General features: G+C 39.1%; 1 long non-coding RNA gene across 1 annotated transcript; it reads left to right on the top strand.

Moving 5' to 3' along the window:
* The first annotated feature begins 1,697 nt into the window (after positions 1–1,697).
* LOC112158137 lies at positions 1,698–3,576 on the top strand. Its single transcript, XR_002921265.2, has 4 exons — positions 1,698–1,845; positions 2,557–2,621; positions 2,847–2,939; positions 3,210–3,576. It is a non-coding gene; the product is annotated as an uncharacterized LOC112158137 (long non-coding RNA).
* Positions 3,577–23,743: the final 20,167 nt, after the last annotated feature.

The following is a 23,743-nucleotide window of genomic DNA, read 5'->3' as shown; positions in this document are numbered from 1 at the left end:
TGCTGTTGCTTCCTTCTTGCCATCTTTGGTACTTTTCCAAAACTCTTTCTAAGCTACTATCACACTCTACGTGATTCTTGCCGCCAGTTTCAACCTTAATGCACAGACACAATTAGAGGTCCTGCGGTGCTTTTTAGGCACCGGGCGTGGCATGGTGGTCTAGCTTAATGATATTTTTATTATTTGCATTGAGACAACAATAAAAAAAAGTCCTTGAATTTTATTCTACATTACATTTGTCCTCCCTCAGACTGGTACAGGACAGGAATTTGTAACATTGGGTCACCAGGAAACAGAAGTACCGCTGAAAGCTCCTGCAGTAGACGGTTAAAAATATTTTGAGGTAATAATAGAAAAATTATATTTAATCATTTGAGATGAATCAGTGATATTTTACAGTAAATAAACAATGGAGTTGATCAGCTAAAAACTGTTTAGAAGGGGGGAACTTGTTTTTTGTTCCTTTGCTATGGGGATGTTATACAAGTTACCCCACGTGAATTAGCCTCACATGGTCCAGAAAAAGAGAAGTCTACAAGTGTTATGCCTTTGAAGTAAGTTCTACAAAAATGAAGAAGTTTTCCTAAGTTTTTCCTCTTGAGTTAATGGGGCCAATGAGGTATGGATTTAATTATTTTATCATTTTAATCCATTTGAGTTTGTGTTAAAGCTACGTGAAAAGTCTATTTGTGCAACTCACGGCTAATTATGTGTCTATTTTGCATTCTGTGCACTTTAGTTGTGTTTTCTTTATTATTATCTGTGAGAATTCTTTGTAGAAATCGTTAATTTAAGTTTCTATATTTTATTTTATAGTATTGACAGCACTGTTGGGCCATGGAAAGAGGCATGTTAAGACATGTTGAAGAACGTTGTGTCCGAATAAATCTCTCGTTGTGGCTTCCATCAAACTCGAGAAGAGTAACATCTGTGTGTACTGATGCTTTTAAATCAACCCGATCCCTCAACGTCATCCATGTCTTGACTGTATTTAAGGCATGCATCATCGGCAAGACCAGGCGGGGGCGGGGAAAGGCGCATGAGATGAAGGCGAATGGCGAGACTTGTACGAGAAGAGGAATTTGAGGGTTGTCCTTCACATATAGTTACATTTTTATTTTCCCTCTTCCTCTTAGTTTGATCTGTGCTATTATGTTTTATATATTATTCTTAACATTTGTCAGGGGACAACAGATGAAAAATAGCACCTGGATGAATTTCATGTGTCCCAAATAAATACATAAAATTAAAATTAAGTTAACTTTTAAAGGCAACAATAATCACAGATTTTTTTACATCTTGTATGTTTTTTCATCAGCGATTCACCTGTTTTAAAAACGAGTTACAAAATACACAGATGTCCTTCATTTAGCGCCACTTATTCCTGATCAGCATCATGTCGATGAACTATCACTCTTTCCCACGATGCATTATTTTGTAGTCATCAAGGCGTCTTGCAGCCAGCACAGTACCTATTTTCTGGCTGCGCTGGCTTACACTGAAAAAAAGGATTTCTAGAGTCTTTGAATTTACTCGAATTAAAGTAGTAAATGCAACACAATTTATTCATATTTTCTCTGTTAATGTCATTTAAACAAGTTAAAACTATGTGATTGAATAACTTGTTTAATATGCTTGTTTCTATCATGTAGACTGAAAGTGATTTAATTAAAAAAGTAAATTTGATGTAATTAAGTTCCTTCAAAACAGGAAAAGGAAATTGATTAAAAAATTCAAAATGCCGAGTAACGGTCCAAAGTTCAGTAGAAGAAATCTCAGTGGAGGGAACATCGGCTGGCATGGCGTCTTTTCAGTGGCCCTAATAAAGACCTTCAAAGTGAAAAGGTAAGTTTAAATATGTTGCGTAAGATATTTACAATATTACCAATAGCGTTGATAAATAATTCTGCCTTTTTTAAACAACTTAATTCTCTGACTAACCACAACAAAACCTGTTACTGCTAGCTAGCTAGCTAGCTAGTTAGCTAGTGCACTCACACGACCCACTTAGTAAAAGCCAATGAAAAAGCGATTGTTTTGTCATCTGCACACTAGTTGTTTTTTGTAATGCATGGACACTTATTAAAAAGAATGCATCTGCACTTGGAAGAAACACTCTGCACACAAAAAATACCACACCACACGCATGCAAGTGAGCTGTTGCTCGTCATGCGAAGACATTTTCTGCATGTTGAGAGAAAATCTGCTTGAGGAGTTGTAAGAGGGATACTTTTAACAATATGGGTGGACTCTTAGGCTCAAGTTTAACAAACATGACGTGTTTTTGGTTGAAGAATCAAAGACATTAATTCCTCATTTTAAACAATGACCCTCCCTCACAGAAAGTTTATGTTGATCTCAGAATTGTGCAAAAAACAGGAAAAACTTTATTATTCGAGTTCAGCACTGATAAAATATTTGTTTCTTAAAAACATTTATTTTCATTTTTTGAGAAACATAAACGGACATTTTGGACATGTATAGAAAATGTGCCTAACTATTTCTATTTACTAATTAAAATACTGTGTATTTAATATTATGTTTATCCCCTGACAGACTGATTCCCATGGTGATTCACAGTGGACCCACTACACTTGATGTATGTACAGCTGGACGTGGAAGTAAGTACTTGGAAAATATTTGTCATTTATAATAACTAATGTTGGCAGTGGTATTTTGAATTTTTGATCGTGTCATAGAATTTTTAGATTGTAAGCGGCAAAACTAATTTGATTCATAGATTTGAAAATTGTGCACCAAAATATTCATTGATTTAATGATTTACATTGTGATACTAATTGTGTTGTACGACTAGAGTTGAAAAATAAAAACGTTTTCTTCTCCAGTGTAGTGATGCAGAGGCTGGACGAGAAGACATTATTAAAGGAGCATGTGTTAACATGGTCGAAGATCCAGAAAACCTGGTCCAGGAATATGTGGTATGTATATATTTGCACGTGAATCATAGCTTGATTTTCTCTTTCTTTGTAGTTTATTTAAGATTTTTTTTCAAGTGGTTGACCTATAGAAATCTTTTTTTTACAGTCCTTCATTTTGTTTCCAATTACTAAATAAAATGTGGGCTTATTTGTATTTTTAACCATCAACTCTGGGAAATATTATGTATTTGTTAAATGTTGTAAAGTTAAAATTTCTTCTTCACTAACATCGTGTCCATGGTGTCACTGTGTTTGTTTTGGCATATGGAGTGGATGAAGAGCCCGTTAACGACGCCATTGAAGACACCGGCGTGGTGGTTTACGTCCTGAGGAACAAACTTCAAGTACAGAGGCAGAAGACATTGGAATCATCTTGGAGGCATCAATGTGCTGCAGGACCTGGATGATGTGGTTTTGGATGTCGCCATGCTTTGGACTGATGTGTACCCTCAACCTCACTTTTGCTCAAAACCTGCTCAAAAAGCCTATAGTTTAAAAAAAAAGTTGTAATACTTCTAAGGCTGTTTTGAATCAAGATGTCACAATACCAGTCTTAAAATTTTGGACACTCGCTGTATTTTTGACAGTATTTTTGTGTTGTGGCTTTTGAATAAAAGCTTTGACATGCAAGTGTTAATTTTTATTATTTATTTGAGTAAAAATGAGTAATGTTAACAATTCCAGTAGTTTAACAGAAAGGTATTTGCAGTTCTATAAATGATTTATTTTAATAAGTATTTTTTTTACTGGTGGGACCTTTGTTTTGAAATATTAGTAGTTCTTACAGGCAGTTATCTTAGAAAAAAAATTTGTATTTGACAATAGAATATCATTCAAAATTTAAATATAAAAAATAAGTTGTATTTAAGTAAGCAAATAGTTTTGGAGTAAATAGTGTGAATAGTGTTGAAATAAAGTGATGAAATTGTGACAAATTAAACTGATCCAAGAGCTCAAATTACATTATGGTAACATGTCTCAATCACATATTTTTAACACAAAGTAATCAGTTTTGTTGAATGAAATTAACTTGTGTTGATTTAACTCGAGCGTTTAAGTTGCTGTGAAAGCTAAACATCTGTGTGCAACCAATGTCCACTATTGAATTAAGTAAATCGAACAGATTTTTTTTTTCAGTGTAGTTGGCGCCTTGAACCCGTTCTTTTTCCCACAGGAAACTAACCAGCATACAGCACTGCAGGCAATCTGCGCAACGCTGCGTCCGCCTTGGTCATCTCTTAATTCTTTTGTAGCGATTAGTCTAAAAACCTTCGACTGTGGTCCCTCCCACACACGGCGGGGGCATCTACTTTATGAACACACTTTGGACAAGCATTGAGGAGGAAATTGCATCAAGAGACTGAGGTGCTATCCTGAACATTTTTCTGTACACATTTACTAAGTTTCTAAATAAATTCCTGAGAGATAAGTATCTTTTTTGTGTGTTTTGCTGGCATTTTTGCATTTCAGCCCTGTGCTTGTTCCCCATATAGCAGGGTTGAAGGATTTCTGCCCAAGTCCAACCTCCTGACCATCAAAGGTGCGTCTCACTTAGAAACCCAAGACATTTTTGTTGGGTACCTTTTGCTGATTTATCAGGATTGTATCCCACCGAATGGGAGCTCATCAGGTCACACCCCTGTGGCACTATAGAATGGCGCAAGTGTGGAAAATAGCCATTTTTTGTAAAAGGTGTTTTAGTTGCAGCCAAAACCATCTATGTGCAGACAAAAACTGTTGGATAAAAAGTTCTGCTCTTGATTATGATAGTTTTTTTTAAATGAGATGTAGATTCTTCTCACTGAGAGCATCTCTGACTTCCATCAGTGGAGTCCCTACCAAGATAATCAAGCTGAAGATTCAGCTTAGCATCCAGTCGCTTTGTGTGCGACCCCACATGACCCCCGCTCTGTTAGTTTGATGACATCCAGCAGAATGAGTCAACCCAGCCTTTCTGAGTCAGGTTGATCCAGAGAATGACTTCTTCGCTAATCTGGTCTGTGTGTGCTTGTGTGAAGTATGAAGTAAGAGGCTGTGGAGCTGAAACACTGATTGGAAAGAACAGACATTTTCCACTGGATGGAGAACTTGGACATTGGTTTTATAGGTGTTGTTCTCTCTCATTACCTGATTAATATTGAAGTCTAGCAGGACAAAAAAGACTGTGCAGAAATAAAAGAGCGGCGGTGCTGCTGATCTCAGCACATTTATTTTTTAGCCTAATGAATAGAAATGTTTTGGAGTCTGCCAAGCAGGAACTGAGCATCCAGACTGCCAAACAAAAACTTTACTGCACTTTCAAACAATGTTTGATTAGTGTGACTCATCAGGTATAAATCTATGTATTAGGAGGTTTGGTATTTCAATGGTCTTAATCATGAAGTTAACACGGTTGGTGTTCTTTTCACTTTCTGGAGGCTCCTCTGTTAAAAGAAAGTGGAGGATGAAGCTTCAGAAAAGTTTCTCACCACAGCCAGCCCTACCTAACACCCAACTCTGACCGTGAGGTCTACCACTCCAGAGCTGAGCTGTCTGTGAAGAAGACCAGCTGAAACGTAAAAGTCACCCGGAAATATGGAAGAAAAGGAAAACATAAAGGTGATGGAGGGGTAAGGAGAGACACTATGAAGCCACTTTTTGTATGTTTTACTTTTTTGGCTTTCAAGTAAAGTTTGAACCCTTTTACACCGAAGCTGTAGCTGCAATTCTTTCAACTACTGTTACTCTTCCAACATTGACACAAACGTATGTCCAGCTAAATCTAAAGCAATAAAAGCAACTATGCAACTTTTTTATTATTTCATAGTATTGCGTTGTATTTTGAGGCAGAGTTGATGTGAAAAGCCAATTTTTTTCCACGCTGGAGTCAGTTAATTCTTGTTAATCATGTAAGCAGTCAAAGATTTACAGTAGATCAAAGAGTGAGTGTTAATTAAGTGTTATCTTCCACTGCAGGTTTAAGGCTTCAGGTTTAAGTAAGCATTAGATTGCTGTAAATTGTCCTTATAAAATATATATATATACACTACTTTCATACCTGGCATGTGATAAGCATTCTTGAACTCGCATTTGGCCTATGGTGTTCACAATGGACAAGCAGGGAGGGGCTTCTTCTTCTTGTTCGTGTCTGCTTGAAAAGACTTAGTGTGAAATGTCCAACTGGTGCAAATCTTGTGAATTATACTTCTATCTTTTACTTTTGAAGCTCTATTCTGATACATGAAATATTTGGTGTCATATAATTCCGCCAACAACATGAACATAAAAATACTGTTTTTCTTGTGATGCTGATGTCCTAACATAAAAACCACAATTATTCATTTCTGCTTTATGATTAATTTTCAAACAGTTGGCAATTCAGTGAATTAGACAGAACGCCACTTCCAAATCCGAGTCCCTGATTGGCCAAAGCACTTTCAATGGCCATGCGTTTTCTGCGATGAGCCCAAAAATGGTCTTAAAATATACGTAGCTAAGCATAAACACAGGACTTTTGAACACAGAATGTGAGGGGGATCGTCGGTGGCATCCCTCCTGTTTCTGTTCATATTCCCTGTCCCAGAGGATGGTCTCTGCTCATCTCCTTTGGCTGTATTTGCTGTTCCAGAGGAGGGTCACCGGGGCCGCTCCTCTTCATGCATGTTCTTGAGGAGGGGTTCTGATCCACATTCGCCTGGTTACAGGAACCCTGAATGTTTTCTGGACTTCCTTTTGTTTTGCTTCTCCATGTCCTCTCCTGGCAAATGTTTTGTTTTTGGGCATCTGGGATCTGCCCCTTTGAGGAGGGGTACTGTGAGGATTGTAGACTTTGGTTTTGGTAAGTTATGTTGTGGGTTTTGGTCATGTTGTGTTTAGAATTGTCCCTCGAATCAGTTTCAGGTTTGTCATGATCCACAGCTGTCTTAATATCAGTTAACTACCCTCAGTCTATTTAAATGTTTTGTTTTCAGTTCTTCCTTGTCAGGTCATCTGCTCTGTTCTGTCCCTGTTTTAGGTCTCTATGGGTTCTTGTAATGGTTCAGTTCATTTATTAAATGTTTTAAGTTTCTGTCACCAAAGCCCGGTCTCCTGCGTTTGGGTCCTCCACCACCTTTTCCTGACATAGAAACCCAAAACACATGTTAACCACGTTTACATGGAAGTTTTATTGAAAATGGTCTCTTGAACCTGCAATGCCAAAGGTGGTGTGAACATAGCTTTATGCATGACAATAGTCTATAGTACCTCTTTTCCAATTCCAACAACATGAACATAAAAATACTGTTTTTCTTGTGATGCTGATGTCCTAACATAAAAAAAGAAAATCATGGGAGGAAATACAGGAAAATCCGTTGAGGAAGCATTGAAGAAGTACGTAGGTAGTAGAGTAAACAACTGAAATCCCATGAAACCTCAGCAGGGAACAATGTCAACTTCTCTCCTTGTGGACAAAAGCTCAAAGCAACAGTGCTACATCCAGATGCTGTAACTTCACATTAATATAAATCCAGGATTACAGCTTCTGTTTTTGTATCGGTCCACACTTTCTTCTCCTTGTAACTCTGTCTGGAGTGAATGAGAAAGCCTTTATTCAGTCCGTCTGAGCCTGGGAGACAAAATCATAAAGTTTAAAGGTGCATGACTTCAGACTCAATCAGGACAGAACCATGGCTGAAGACTGGTGGGAGGAGCCAGAGCATCAGCATTACAGAGTGAGGTACCACAGGACTTGTTAAACCCAGAGCTTCACATTATTTGCTTTGCAACAAGAACATATTTGGTAATGAGGCTTAAATGGCAAGACGGAGTTCACATGAACACTGACTGTTCAGCTCAAACAAGGCACATTCAGTTTTGTAACACTGATCTTCATTTTAGATTAAGCTGTGAATACAAACACAAACGGATCTGTTTAAAAATGCTACAACTTTTGCAAACATTCTTTTATACAAGAAAGATACATTAAGAGCAACAAGAAAATCTGGTAAAAATACTGATTAGTGTCAATACAGACACTAAATGTCTTTTATTTGGAAAAAAAAAAGTAATTATTAAAACTATTTGTTAAAACTATGTTAGAACATGGCCAGAATCAGTAGAAATGAGATGTTGAAGATTCCCTTAAGTCTCTCACAAGCTCAAGTTTATTATTTTCTTGTAAAAAAAATTGTGGCTGTGATGACACCTTAAGCTTTAGTCATACACACCTGTACAGGGTATGACCTGTGCAGGTGCTGCAGGTTTTTGGGTTGTCCTGGCCCATAGCGAGTTCTTGGAGACCGGAGATGCCATGACCGGAGAGGTCACCACGACACGTAAATAACACTCAGTCTTTGACGCACAACAATGGAATGTACCATTGTATGAACTGGTGCTGCTGTTGTATGTGTATATGGGTTACACTCTAGTCCAATCTTTTTCTTGTCACATAACTTTTTTCTTCCTTGATGTGTTGCCAAAGCAGTTTGTAGATTTGTAGTTCTGTCCTCGATTAATGCTAACTGTGTTCTCAGTTAGCATCAACCGGAAGGTGTGTCTGAACATAAGCATTTATGGTTTTCCACAAAGCCATACTTAACCAAATTTAATCACCCTTTCTGGTAAATTTACAGAAAAAGTCAGGAAATAAATACTTCACTGGCTCCATGTTAGTTTTGTTTTGAAAGCTCTTCACGATCTTTCCCCAGTTTACTTAATTGAGCTTTTAACTGTCTCGATGTTTTCTAGAGACCACGAAAAGGGATCTGCGATGTGAAAAGGGTACACTATATTCTGATCTTTTTGACTGTGGGGGGTTGAGTTTAAGAAAGGAACACACACACACTGCAGAAGGGGGGGATAAAAAAATCATACATCTCTGATATTGTTTAGGGGCCGGGCCAAGTATGGAGGTGGGCCAGATCTGGCCCGCGGGCCGTAGTTTGGAGACCCCTGCTCTAGTCGTTAGTAAGGTGCGTGTATTGGCTTCTTACTGACCGCGCACAGTGTGCAGGTGGGCCCACACAAACGACACTATTGTCGAATTTCCTAAACTTTATTGGGCTAAAAGTTCGGAGCGCACACCTATCCCTTGAACAGCACAAACCGGCTCAGGATTTGCAGGATTTAAAAAAAAAAAAAAATCTGTTTGACCTGCATGTGTCTCATCTACTTCACCATACTTTTACGTGTTGTAAAAGTGTTCACTATGAGTTGTTGCTTACAGCATTTCGGTATCAAAATATGTTCATGAACTTTTTCACTTTTTGGGCTCATTGACTGGTCTCCGACTTAATTTGCTGTCAGCCGCCTGTGTGCCCCGCACAGGTTTACCCCTTTTTTTTACCTGTAGATCCACCCATGAGGGCAGTAAGTGAACATTCCTCTCTGTGTCTGTAGCGACTTGCTATGGAAAGCTCATTCTCTCTGTGATTTACACATGTGACCAGAGTCTTAGACTTTACCCTCAAAGATTTCAGAGTTGAGTTTGACCCTCTAGTTACTTACTTGGTGGAGATTTGAGTGAGAGCTGACTAGTTTTTATCCAAATCCCACACTGAAAAAGGTCTGGAAATTAGGAGTTTAAATCATGGAAACAAGTACATCAAGTTCTGTTTGAATAGAACAAATAGTAATTAAACAATCTGTCTCCACTAGTGGAAGCAAATATTACAAATCTTGATGCTTGCCGTCTAAGTCTTTACATTTGTCTTAAGTTCCAAGTTAAGTTTGATGGGTGAAATGAAGCAATAAAGTAAACAGTGCACAGACAGAAGAAAGCACAAACATCTTTCATCTTTAGTTTAAAATTAACCAAAAACATACTTTAGTTTAGCTGATCAACCCTTTTAGGACAGCAGTTAAACATGCTAGAGCATGTGTTTGGTCTTCCAATCAATGTGGCCTGCTACCTTGGATTTTCTTCACTGTAAGTAAAAGTGTAGGTTTGTGCCGTTCTTTGAAGAGGGCCCCAAATAATGACCTCTAACTGCAGACCTGTGACTGGATCCATGTCATGAAAAGTGGAGACGACATGTTGGGTCACAAGGTTCCTCCATTATAGTGGCAAGAACCATCTGACCCGGGTTCAGCCAAGCATCTCAGTCTGCTGTAACTAACCAGGTCAAAAGTCACGGTCCAAGCGTTTCTCTACCAATCCAGACCTCCTCATAATCCTTTAAAGCAATCTGTATTTGAAACATTTGAAAAAAAGAAACATTTTCAGACTTTCTGAACAAATTTGTTTTTCTGTTGTATATAACTTGATGAAGCCATTACTTCATCAAAATATGATTCACAGTATTTTCTCTGTATCTTAGCAAAGACAAATTGGTAGCATTTCTTCTAAACTTGTTGCCTAAAATGAAGAAATTTAAGAAAAATACACCAAACTAGATAGAAACTGACTGGATTAAAGGGGATTAAACTGAATCAGAGTGAGAGGAATTAAACTTGTCTGGACTGAACTTGAATGAAATGAAACGTGTGGACCGAACTTGTGTGTTGACAATACACTATACTGGATTAGACTGGACAGGACCAGAGTACGTTGAGGTGAACTGGGCCTAGATAAGGGGTGTTAAACTCTAGGGCCATATGGCCGGAATCCTGGCGGTTTTCCAGAAATCCTGACTCATCTACTGCTGATTACCTGGATCAGATGTGTTTGGCCAATAAGGAGCCTCAATTGTAGGCCTGGATTCTGTCACCCCTGGTCTAAATTGGCTGGATTAAATTGAATAGGAATGGATGATACCCAACTGAACTGGCTGAGGCCGTACTAGAATCTATTGTTCTGCAATGGGGTCTTTTTTTTCTAGAATCCACACAAACTGGAATCAAGTAACCTGGACCAAAGTGGCTATGATTTAAAAATTGGAGATGTCACCAACTTAATAGCACACACCCTTTGACATACCATAAGTCTTTGACCATTTACAAGATCAATGTGAATCAGCTGATTCTGAGGATCCTGATGCTTTATCGGCTTTGCACCGAAATGGCAAAAAAACTTTTCACCACCAGAGACAACTGATTCGCATTGATAGTATAGTATATTACACTTTGCTAGTGTAAAGTCTTACATATAAGTGCAAAACTGCTCATTAGAATCAGCTGGAATTACGTTGATTTATACTATCAATGTAATTCCAGCTGATTCTACAGGTTATTGCCATATACAACGGATCATAAAGTTATTTAGCCAATCAGAGTTAAGAAATCGTAGTTAGATTTTGTGATAGGAGCTTTTGGGCCAGTAGAATTATGAACTAGTGCCGCATTTGGCCCACAGGCTGGACTTTGGACACGCTTGGCGTAAACCAAGAGTCTTGGTATGTCAAAATAATGTCTAAAAGGTTCCATTTGATTTTATGTGATTAGACTTTTCTGGAATAGAGTGGAATCATTTGGGCCAGATGAATAAACTAGCTAGTTTGCTCTAGGATGGAGTGGTTGTAAGTGGACAGGACCAAACTGGATCTGGCTTCAGATGCTTTATTGTTCACTAATGGTTAACAACACTATAGGCAATGAACGCAATCATACTGGATTAAATTAAACAAAACTGAAAAAGCTGAGATTTGATTTAAAGGGACTTTGCTGCAAAATAGATATTAATAAAACAGTATAGATATAAAAGATTTTATTGTATTTCTTGATTAACTTATTCGTAGCTTTAGTCTATTTCTGTCTGAACAAGTGTTTTGCTGCCTTTTTTGATGCTCTAGTTTTTAGTAACCCTCTCTAAAGTTTGGGATCATCAGGGCCATCCTTCCTGTCCTGTGGAGGTTCACTGGTGCCGCTCCTCATCATGTGTCGGTTCTTGAGGAGGGTCCCCAGTACCGCTCTTTCATGTTTCCCAGAGGATGGTCACTGCTCACCCCCCTCGGTTGTATTTCCTGTTCCAGAAGAGGGTCGCCAGGACTGCTCCTCTTCACACATGTTCCCGAGGAGGGGTTCTGATTCCCCTCACGTCCATCTAGAGTTGTTTTTGTTTTATTTCTCGATATCTTCTCCCGGCAAGTGCTTTGTTTTGGGGCATCTGGGATCTGCTCTTTTGGGGAGGGGTACTGTTAGGATTGTGGACTTTGGTTTGGTTTTTGCCAGTTATGTTATGGGTTTTGGTCATGTTCTGTCTTTGCAAGTGTTTTTGCTGCCTTTTTTGATGCTCTAGTTCTTGGTAACCCTCACTAATGTTTGCTTTTCTTTCAGGGTTCCACGCTGACTAAATGAGCTCAGTGACTTCAGCAGAACTGCCTCTTCTCATCGTTCTTCAGCGTTCTCTTAAACTCAGCAGTGTCTGGCTCTCCTGTTGCTGCATGTTTCTCATGTGTCTCCATCAGCTGCTCTCACGCTGCTTCTCCAGGTTCTTGTTGTTCCCTTAAATATGTTGTGAGGATTACATGCCTGGTTGTGAGAACCTCACACTGCTGAGCCGTAAACAGCTCCTTTGCAGTAAGCAGAGAAAACCATAAGGAATGTTAATCTGTAGCTCCTCCCTCGCGGCGTCTCCCCGCCGTCTATGATGTGGTCGTAAAGAAGAGCTGCAGGAAGAGAGAAGAACAAGCTGAAGGTGGAGGCAGGGCGGCAGGAGGGCTGACAGCGAGCTGTAATTACATGTTTACTCAGCAGCAGAACTACATGCTCGTTTGGTGGTGGGAGTTTCGGAGCGTGCATGTGTGCAGGGTGCACGTGTGTGTGCATGTGTGTGGTCAGTCGCTCAGGGTTTGGTCTCCGGCAGAACAGCTCAAGCTGAGCCTGGAACACACTTCCTGTGCAGTCCGGCGGAGGAAGGCCGTAAAAGCTGCAGAGCTGTTGGTTCCGATGGCCCGTTTCTGTGTTTGCCACTCGCCAGCCGTCAAACACCCAAACTTCCCGATTCTTCTGTGCAGAATTAGAGGAAATCACAGACAAACAAACACATTTCACTTCAAGGTTTCAGAAATAATAATAATTTGAGCAAAGCTCCCTCCTCGGGGATTCTTTCCCATAAAGGGAGGATTTGTTCTCTTTGTGACAGTGTTGCAGTAACGAGCTGCTCCCACAGAAAGCCACTGTGTTGAGTAATTGACTGTAAACACTCAGGGAATGTTAATTAAGCCTCTCAGCAAACCAAACAGATTCAGCAGATCGTTTTCTTCTGTACCGACGAGGAAACCTCACGAAAACCTGTCAGAAGGAAGTCACAACAGACCCGATGCTCAAGAGAATCTCCCCTCGAATGAACGATTGAAGAGGAATTGAACCAGCATTGAGTCTGAACGCAGTCCAAGATAAAAGATTTCAGTGTCAATTTGATTAAACATAAACAATCTATTTGAAATTGAAGTTTTCAGAATTGTTGGTCCACTCAATCATCACACAAACTCCAGTCCAGTTTGCTTGGCAGGTGTGAAAACTCATCATCGACCAAACAGACTAATCCACTTTAGAACAAGTGTTCTGAATAAACTGTGGTCTTCAGTTAACCGTAGAATGCAAGTCAATGAAAGCAAGTGATCAAGGAAATTAGAAGATATATAAATGTGGACCACTGAAGTGATACACTCCTCTATTTCAGCCAGTAGCTGCACCACATGCACCAGTATGGAAGTTTAGTTTTGGGGTTGTCTGGGCCCGTGGAGGGTCACAGAGAGGGTTAGGCCTCGCCACCTTGGCAGAAAAAACACACACACAGTCTAAAAGTCTAAAAGTGGGAGAACTAGACAACTTTAGCCTTGTTTCCACTGAGCGGTACAGTACTATACGGTCTAGTTTAGAATGGACGGGGCAATTCAGGAGAGTGTTTCCTCGAAGTTGCATGGACTGTCATGCAGGGTGAAGCTAACAACAATGGAGGTCATCCAGCAGCTCGTTTGTTTTCTGCTTGGTTTTTGGTTCTTCGTATATATTCATTCATCTTCTTAGCAACTTTTTCCATTCACTGAGCTGCCGGAGCTTAACCTAACTACTTATGGGTGAAGGTAGCCCTTACCAAAAATAAGTGTACTTCAAGTATATGTTTCAAGTATATGTTTTAAGTTTCCAAAGTGTACCAAGTACACTTAAAAAGTATACTGGAAGTTTACCAACAAGTATACTTCTTGGGACTAAATAGCCCCACTTTTAGTTTATAAAAAGTATACTTAGAAATAAACTTTAAGTAACCTTTCTTGTATAATATTAGTTTACTGGCAATAAACTTCAAGTTTACTCTATGAAAGTACACTTTGAAGTACATCTAATGTAGCTTTTAAAGTTTTCGTTTAGTTTACAAGTAACAAACTTCTACTGATTAGTATATTAGAAAAATTTTATATACTGGAAATATTCCAAGAATATCTACTCCACTTTTAATACTGTGTAAGAAAATGTTCAAGGACAGTGAGAGATATAGGCTAAATATATCTAAGTATAGCTAATCAAGTTTATTTCTAATAAATACAAAAAAAAAAACTGAAGGTATACTTAATGTAGGTTTTAAAGGTATACTTAAATTAAACTTGAGTATACTAATTTGGTAAGGGGGGCGGTATACCCTGGACAGGTCACCAGTCTCTGGCAGGGCCTCAATCACACACACATTCACACCTAAGGGCAATTTAGAGTCACCAATTAACCTATGAAGCATGTTTTTGGACGGTGGGAGGAAGCTGGAGTCCCCGGTGAAAACCCACGCATGCACGGGGAGAACATGCAAAGTCCACACTAAAAGGTCCCCAGTTGGTGGTTCTGTTTCAGGTCCTCCAGCTAGGATTTTTTACCAGGGCCTTTTTGCTGTGAGAGAAGAGCGCTAACCACTGCGCCACCATGCATCTATGTTTATACAGAGAATACAATTGCTTTCTTTTGTTGTAATGAGCAGTTTCAAGGTTAGCGCCGAGCTAACCGGACCGTTCCATTTTTCTGTGGACCTAGGTCCAAAAAGGATACAGTTCAGTCTGGCTTAATGGGTCCATTTTATAATGGAAACCATCAAAATACCAGACTGGACTGTACTATACCGCTCAGTGGAAACGAGGCATATGGTGAGAATGAGGTGTGTAGGTGTTGGACCAATCACAGATTTGCACCAGTTCTCATTAGGAAGTGGACCAAAACTCCCCTTGGGGGTTTGCTTAGGTGGTCCTGCAAAAGACACAACTGTGGACCAGACAGACCAGAGTAAAAGCACCCATATCTAATTATGAAGTTTGTTACAGGATTGACAGAAGCAGAGTATAGGAAGAATATCGGGGATAAATCTGGGAGTGTTTGCGGTGCTATAAACCTCCAAAGCTCTAAAATGCTCAGAAAAAGATTATATCATCATATCAGATTATCCATCCATCTCAATTTCCTTTGATTGATTTGATATAGTATGTTTTACGTGGAATGCTCATCCCGACACTGCCTTTTGCATTTACCAGGCTAGGGACAGGCACAAGCAGGGCACTGGTTTGTACTCTGTTTATCCTTTTTTCTTTTATCATGTCTGCTTGTCCATCCATGCTTTCCTATTTTTTGTCTTTCATGCCATGTTTTTTTTTATCCCTTTAGTAATTTTTTTTAAGCTAGCTGTGGACTATTGCAGGCCATCATTTTTGGGGTCTGTTACGGCATTCATTCCTATATCCGGCTATGGTGAAAGGACTGCAGAAAACAGCATCTCCCGTCTGAGAAGAGCACAAACGTTTGCCAAAGATCTGAAAACTCTACAACCATAACGTCATGCCGAAAACTATTACCAATGTTATTTCAGCTTGTGATCAATAAAACGGCTCAGTGTGATGTGTTGTGTTCCTGTTTATCTCAGTTTGACTTCACTTTAAGACGTGAAAAGAACCAGAGGGTTTTTATTTCATGTGTAAAACCTTCAAACTAATGGAAGGTGGATTTCTCTTCTTTTTTTTTTCTTTTTTTACATCATGTTTCAAAGAACAATGTTCTACATTTTTAGTTGGTAGTTGAATGCCCAGAGTCCAAAACATTCCTCTGAACCCTGCTGTGATCCTCTCAGAAATGTTATATCCAAAACAATGCTTTCATTTCCTGCCGCATTAAGGCTGTAAAGTCACCAGACAACTTCAATAAAGTCCAACAATTGTTCTGTAAGTTTCTCCCTCTGGGTGAAAACGCGCAGAAGAAAACGTTCTGTTTGACACGAGACGGGATGATCTGTTATTAGGAGCGCTGATGCGGTCACCTGCAGGAGGCGAGCCGCTTCTTCCGGCCAAACAAGGCAAAAGCATTCAGAGAAAGACGCATTCTAAGCATGAAGGAGAAAAAAGGAGTCACAGGCAAAAAAAAAAAAAAATTCATTTTTCATGAAAATTTCAGATTTTTTTTACTTAAAAAAACCCAACATTTTCAAAATTTATAGTACAAATGTACCATAAAAAACTTAAAGATTCATACAATATTGGAATTTACAAAATGTATTATTTTAATTTTAAATAAATTAGGTTTTATCTTGAAATGTCCCAAAACAACATCATGAAGTTTTTGTGTGTGAGTCTGTGTGCGACCTATTGCAAGTGCATCTTGGTGCTGTCTCAGACACACAAAGCTGTTGCTAAGCTGGACCTTCAGCCTCTGAAGTAATGCAGTATTTGTTCTCGGTTGTTTGGGTTCCTCCTCTCCGGTGATGGACCGGCACCGGCTCCCTGAGCGGGCCTCCCTTGGCTGCTGCTGCCTGGAGGAGAAGAACAGAGTTCCGAATCTTGCACGGTCAGGGTCCAGTTACCACCAGAATGATAATAGGATCCAGCCTCAGTGATGAAGATGGTAAACGTCTGTTTTAGAAGCTGCATCGATTCGAATTTTAAGCCTGGCTGCTTTAGGACTGAAAAGTGGTTCTGATGGATGTGGATGTCCATAATCCTAAAATAGGTGCCGGTTCTGTTGAGTCTTCTGCTGCGTGGGGTTCTGCTGGGGGGCCCTGGCTGTTTGTGAATACTCTTTTATCAGCTTGTCCAAATGATGCAGTGTCCCATGGGTGCCAAGAGTCTGTTCAGAAGAGCCTGATCCGAGGGGCCCAGAGCCTCACAGGGAGCCCAAACCCATTATGTTCTGGACACACAGTGCCCACAAATACGCACACAAACAGGGTCCAAAGATGCACACTCCAACTCTTAATGCAACTGGAGATAATTATTCTTTTGTCACATTAATTTTATTTCATTTATTTGGGGATTCTGAGGTTTCTAAGGTCTGGAATCGACTCTGATTGGATGCTGCCAAAGCAGCTTTTTGTGCGACAGACGAGGAATCCCACTTGACTCGCTCCAGCTCTCTCAGGCAGACTTGAGACTCAACCTCAAAGGGTTCGAAACATGATCGTTAGTACTTCTGAACACATATTTATTGGTTTATTCTTTTTTATTTGACCTCCAGGACATCCCGGTCAGGTCTAGAGAATGGTATCTGTGTTCTTGCTGGTGTTCCATTTGAATAGAGAACTCCCTTTAATTCCGTCTCCACCAGTTCTTCAACTGTAAGGTGGTGACAAGTTGGATTTTATGCCATTCTATCAATGGACAGCCTGTTCTAAATTTGTCATATAAAAGTGTACCAAACACTAAGGCACTAGGCAGTCAGACCTAATGAACTATTTTCACAGAAGAAGAAGTAAAAGAAAAAGACATTTTTAGACTAATTCTCTGGATATGAATGAGTCTAATGCTTTGAACCATTTAGGACTCGGCATTACTGTTCAGTGGTGATAAAACTGATTTATTGAAATTAATTCAGTAGTGATTTATGTAGGAAAAGTAATATGATCACCAGAAAGACACATGAGGGAGTACAGGATATGATGTCAAAAATTAAGCATCAATCTGCGTTGCTGAAGAATGCCATAAATTGCATTATAATTAAGCAACATTTACTCACAAAGACTTATTTTATGATGGCTGTAGTTTCTTTAATGCTCTCATACTGTCTTGTTGCTATAGCCAGTTTAACCTGTTTACATTATTGAGAAATGATTAAATGAGAAATGTTTTCGTACTCGAGTAGAAGGTGAAAATTGCCTAATCGCTCCTTTATTGTGCAGAGAAAAGGCAATTTTTTTACACCAATTAACAGAGTTACAATTTTCTGGTTTCAAAGTTAAACTGAGATTCTGGGAATTTTCCGAAAACGCGATTAAATCTGATGTTTAAAAATGTGCAGCCAGCTGCGGCAGTCCTGTGAAGAGTCAAAGTTCCTGTGAGAAGTGTCAGGTTTATTTGTCTCTGGTGTTTGCGACAATCCTTTGAGAAGAACTGAAACACACATCACTTTAAGTCATTATTTACTGAACAGAAAGGGACATTAAATGAACAAGCAGTGTGTGAAAAACTCAATCTGGGTTATGATAAAGCAGCTTGTAAATCCTCGTTCAGCATCAGAGGCTCTCCTCGTGTTTAGTGAATGATGCTGTCAGTCTTTCTCATGGTTCAATAACAAAAAAAATAGTGATCTCAATTGACTGAAAAAAATTGTGAATAATAAAATTTTTTACTAGGTACATTTTTATGACAATATGCAGCTTTTGAACAAAAACCATCCAGAGAGAAAATGTTTCATTTTTTTTGTCTGAAATTTTGACATTTATAGTGTTAATTCAGATATCTGAGAAGTGTGCAAAAAACACATCAACAGTGTGATAAGTAGAATTCTAAAGAACTGTAAAGACTTATGTCCACAGTATTACTCCAAGAAAACAAGGGTGCTGACATACCACCATAAGAAACAAACATTGTGTTTAAATGAACTTATACAAAAGTCCAGGTGAATACTCGATTCTGATTGGCTGCTAGGTGTGGATGCACATTGTAAGTTAAAGTCAAATCGCCCAAATGTTGAATATTACTGTGCAGCGTTCTTTAAAACAAATGTTTGCTTCATCATCTGGACAAAAACAAGCAGTAAGAGGTGAACTTTCTCTCTGAACTCATGAGGATCAACAGATATATCGTTTCTTTTACCGTCGCAGTCGAGGTCAGTTTTGGCTCAGCGACATGTTGTCATTTTACTGTGACAACGGGCTGCACTTCGCATCAAATAGTTTGCTTTTTGTAAAAAAAGCATCTAAAAAAATAAAGAATAAAGCACTAAAAATATTAAATATTTAATGTAATGTTGAAAATATACTTTTTTGCAAGTGACCATTGTATACATAACGGGGACAATGCGCAACGAGGTGTGCATTATCAGAAATTAATGCGCGACGAGGTGTGCAGTATCAGAAATTAATGCACGCCTTGGAAGCCTGATCTGACAGTTGCTTCGCCAAGTGTAATTGATTAGCTTTATTTTTTTTTTTTTTTATCATTCGCATGCATTATTGTGTTAAAGTTGACAGCCCTAAAAAAAAAAAAAAAAAAAAAGGGACTATTTAGTCTGGTAAAAACACGTTTTCATATGACAATTTAAGTCTAAACGAAAAAAGTTTGTCTTGATTAGTAATTCCCCTAACCTTTTTCAGACCCCGGAGCGCTTTAACGTCAGTTCTATCTTTGTTTTGTACCATCTTTTTTGCTTCTGGCTTCCTTTAACTTTTGAGGGGAGAGTTCATTTATACCATTAAAGTGGTTCCACACAAAATCTGGTGTAAAAAGACTCTTTTAAACTACTTGTAGACATTTTACAGAAGATGAAGAATCAACTTTTTAAAGTGATTGACTTTTGAATTTTTTTAACCCCTTAATGCCTGAATTTATTTCAAGCTATGATAAAGAAAATAACTAATCTTTTCACTTGTTAGTAGACATTGAAGTGGTTTGTCGCATATTTCAGAAAAAAATAATTGAATGACATTTTTATCCATTTATTGTTCTATATATGTATACATGTGTGCCATGTTTGCTTATGAGATGTTGTAGCATCATGGTGTGTGTTCAGTGATTGTTTTGTTTCCGACTCTTGGTTTGTTTGTACACCAACTTGAAACTAAAAAGCTATTAGAAAAATTCAATAAAATAAATGTTTTTAAATATATATTTTTTTAATTATCCAAGTTTTCATCATCTGGATTCATAAACAGTCTTTGTAAAATATCTATATTTATTACAGTAACAGACGGTTCAAAATCAAACTGTATATATTTTTCTGTGCAGCCCGGTAAAAGGTAACCTATGCACCGGTTCAGATCCATTGCCTTGGGGTCCGGGGGCTGGGAACTAGACAATTACAGATTAATTCTGAATCTCTAAATATTTTCTGTTCTTTACTTTTGAAACTCGTGGGACAACAAGAAATGACAATTTTATTTTAAACAAGCATTACAATACTGTGAGAAAACATACAACACTGAATGATACTTGCACACAACCCAACAACACACTGATCCACAACATCACAGTCAAACACATAATCAGAATAAGACACATGACAAAATAATTCAACAGCCCATTTACACACAACAACCCACTAATACAGAGACACACTGACACACCAACACAACACCCTGCAGCAGAGTGAAGCGAAGGCTTGTGTGAGTTTGTGTGTCTTTGTGTGCGTGTCAGTCCGTGCGATGACAGGAACTTCTCACCATGGGAACTGTGAGCAGGAAACTCTGGATCTCACCAGAGAGAACTAAACTCACCCACAAACAGAGAGGAAAAGAGCCCCCCCTCCTCTCTGACACACAAACACACACACACTATGTGTGTTTGTGTACAAACAGGCCCCCTATCCTCTGTTGGGGTGCAAACATGAAGATCTGCTCTCCAGGGGATTCCAACTCATCACAAAATTTAACCAAAACTGTCATTTAGTGTTTTGGGAAAAGTTTTTTCTACTTTAAAGTAAATAGTCGAGTGAGAGTTTAGATAATTCTTCATCACTTTTTTCCGGGGCTTGCAACGTGCTGCTCAGCCCGTCAGGACCAGTGACCCGTCGGTCAGAAACCTCCTGTTTTCTCAGGCTGTCAGAGATCCAAACACGTGGACGCTCAGACGCCATCTGCTACCACCACAACAAGCGGGCTGAGCTGATGTGAAGGCCACCAGAACCACAGGCCCAGATGTGGTGAAGAAATAGATAGAGTTAAAAGAGAACACAAGAAATTTGACAAAGTGAAAACAACTGAGCAGTAACACAAAACTGAATCCATGCAGCTGAAAGCTACATCCGGTCTGAAAGCCAACGACTCGTCCGACAGATGTGCAGCTCAGACTGTGACCCGGTTGTGAAGGTCGGTATGGATGACCATAATCGGAAACCACAAATTAAAAACCACAACAGAGTGTCAGATTGACCTAAAAATAAATAAATAAATAAATACAAAGGGACGCCATCTATACATCACCACCAAATCTGATTCCCTTCAACCAATCGGGTTTAACTTTCAACTCGCGATCAGTATTTGTGTGTTTTGAACGTATAACTGGAAAACAGTCTTAAAATTATGCGTAGCTACGAGTAAACACAACAATTTTAAAGAGAGATGCCTGAAATACGCATTTACACATCTCTACATCGACTTTTCATGGGATGTGACCGCTTGAACATGCTTCAGATCTGTAGGAAGAATTCAACTGGGGAACCATCAGAAACAAACTATGCTGTCAAAAGAATTTTCTTGCCCATTACAACATGTCTTTTTTCAGCAAAATATCCCTTTCTTTTGGTAAAATGTTTTATTTTTCCCATATCAAATTAAATACGTTGATTTGACCGTATTTTTGATTAAAGTGTTTGGTGAAATTTTGATATTTTGCTGTAAAATTGAATATTAAAGACTGGAATGTCTTTGGATTCAGTGATTTGTACCTAAAATGCAAAAATCTTAGAGGTTTTTTACTGTTCTGAGTCCAGTTTTGTACATGTCGTTCTTGAGTGTTCCTTTCTTTTTCTGTGAAGCGTTTTCTTTGCAAACCGTAAGGACTTGACCTTTCTAAAGCTTCGTTTCCAGCCCTCATTTATGCCCCATGGAGGGCAACGGACTGGTTACCTGCAGGGAGAAAGAAACTCCATCGTCCTAGCTACCGAAATGTTTTTGTTGTTTTTACCCTTCACATAGTTTCCTCATTTTTTTTCAGATTTTTCTCTCCCTTCATCCCAACAACTCTCATGCCATCCTGGAGTTAAAAACAAGTGCCTCAACAGTTGGTCCTGCTTGAGTTGTGCAATCACAAACAACAAAGGCTCTGTGGGACTTTTATTCTGGATGTGCCTGGGAAAACGTGAAGAGCACACTGAGAAGGCCGGTCTCCACACCGCCTCATTTAAAGCCCACTCTGATGGACGGCGTGCCAAAGCCTAAATAAAAAGCTCATTTTGCCTCTTCCTCTGAACAGCCAAGCAGGCAGAAAGCCCTCCAAGGTCTCCTCTCAATCCCACTGCTCTGCTTTATGAAAAGGCAATATGCTTTTAGCACTGCAGGCCTGTTTAGCTCTGAGTTTTATGTTTTGCTTTTTGCATGGTATTTGGAGCAGCAGCAGGAAAGTTTAAAGCTTACATGTTCATGGATCCTGCTTTTAAGTGGGAAATTACAGCGTTTACATGAAACAGCGCTGTCTTGTTGTAGGGGTGAAAGTAGGAATTTTTCCACATTTTCTTATGATATGGACTCGTTTGGGGAGGGTGCTCCAAATACCATGCATCACATAGGGGTGAGGTCAAACTGGGATTTGTGAAGAAGGGGGAAGAGGATCTGCTTTTTGAATGGGGATCATCCGAAATGAAAACACGGCCTCTATACGTACAGAAAATCAAAATTCCAACCGGCTAACCACAAAACAAGCTAGCACTAAACTGCCCAATGAACCACAACTGTCCTTATACAGTATATATGCTGCTGTCTGCAGGTAAAACATATGTAAACCTGTAGTTCATGCACATTTTGTTTTCCAGGCATTTGGTCTGCTATTATGTGGTCCGAAAGCCTCCTGGACGCCTTCCTGGGGAGGACGCAGAGGAGCTGGAGGAAGTGGCCGGGGAGAAGGAAGTCTGGGTGACTTTGATTAGACTGTTGCCCCTGAAGCCAGTTCCAAGATGAGCAGAAGAAGATGGATGGATAGATGGACAGATAGGTTATAGGATGCTCTGCACAACCAAACCAAGTCTGCTGGACTGTTACAATCTAATAACACAATTTTAGTCATGTAACTGTTACATTGTTCCATTGATTCCCCTGCCATCCATCCATAATTAAGCACTCATTGTCCCTTTGAGGGTAATAGGGTTGCTGGAGCCTATCCCAGACACTTTTTGATGAAGGCAGGATTCCCCCTTTTATGGCTTCCAAGTCCTGCGGTTTCCCATTTCCTAATGGACACTGTTCTTTTTAGGTCGGGAAAAAAATCTTTCTTCTCAAAACAGCAATCATGTAGATACAACTCTATGCGGCCACATAGGTAGACACAAATGGTTCAGATTTCTAAATTTTCTGTTGGCGACTCAATCAAGGGGAGGGATCCGATGTACTGTCACAGTTCAGTGTGAAGGCTTGATGACACACAACTTCTCCATGTGTGTGAAGAGTTGTCACCGTCATTATTATGTGAGGTCTAAACTCCTCTCAAGGGGTTTTCAAATCTTTTCATAGACCCAAGAAACTTGAAGCTACAGAGTTCATTATTGCTATGAAAGGGTGAAATAGAAATACATATAAATAACTGCATCAGTTATGTAGAAGTTCATTTTGGTCTATTTTGTCATAGATAAAGTGTGATTAGGATTATTGGATAAAACAAAACTTTTCTGAGCTTTCTTCTTTTGTTTTTCAGAAACTCACTACTGTCTTTGAAAAACCCTTATGGACACATGTACTCCTACATTAGAGCCTCGACAGGTTGGAGGTTAAAACAGTGAGATTGTGATTGTATGAGTACAATTAATGCTTGAAATAAACAAAATCAACCAATCATATAGCAAAACAGAGCAACTCTATACCT

Source organism: Oryzias melastigma, linkage group LG24 (genome assembly GCF_002922805.2).
Source record: "Oryzias melastigma strain HK-1 linkage group LG24, ASM292280v2, whole genome shotgun sequence".
Classification (NCBI taxonomy): Eukaryota; Metazoa; Chordata; class Actinopteri; order Beloniformes; family Adrianichthyidae; genus Oryzias; species Oryzias melastigma.
This window is presented reverse-complemented; position numbering and strand designations above follow the sequence as displayed.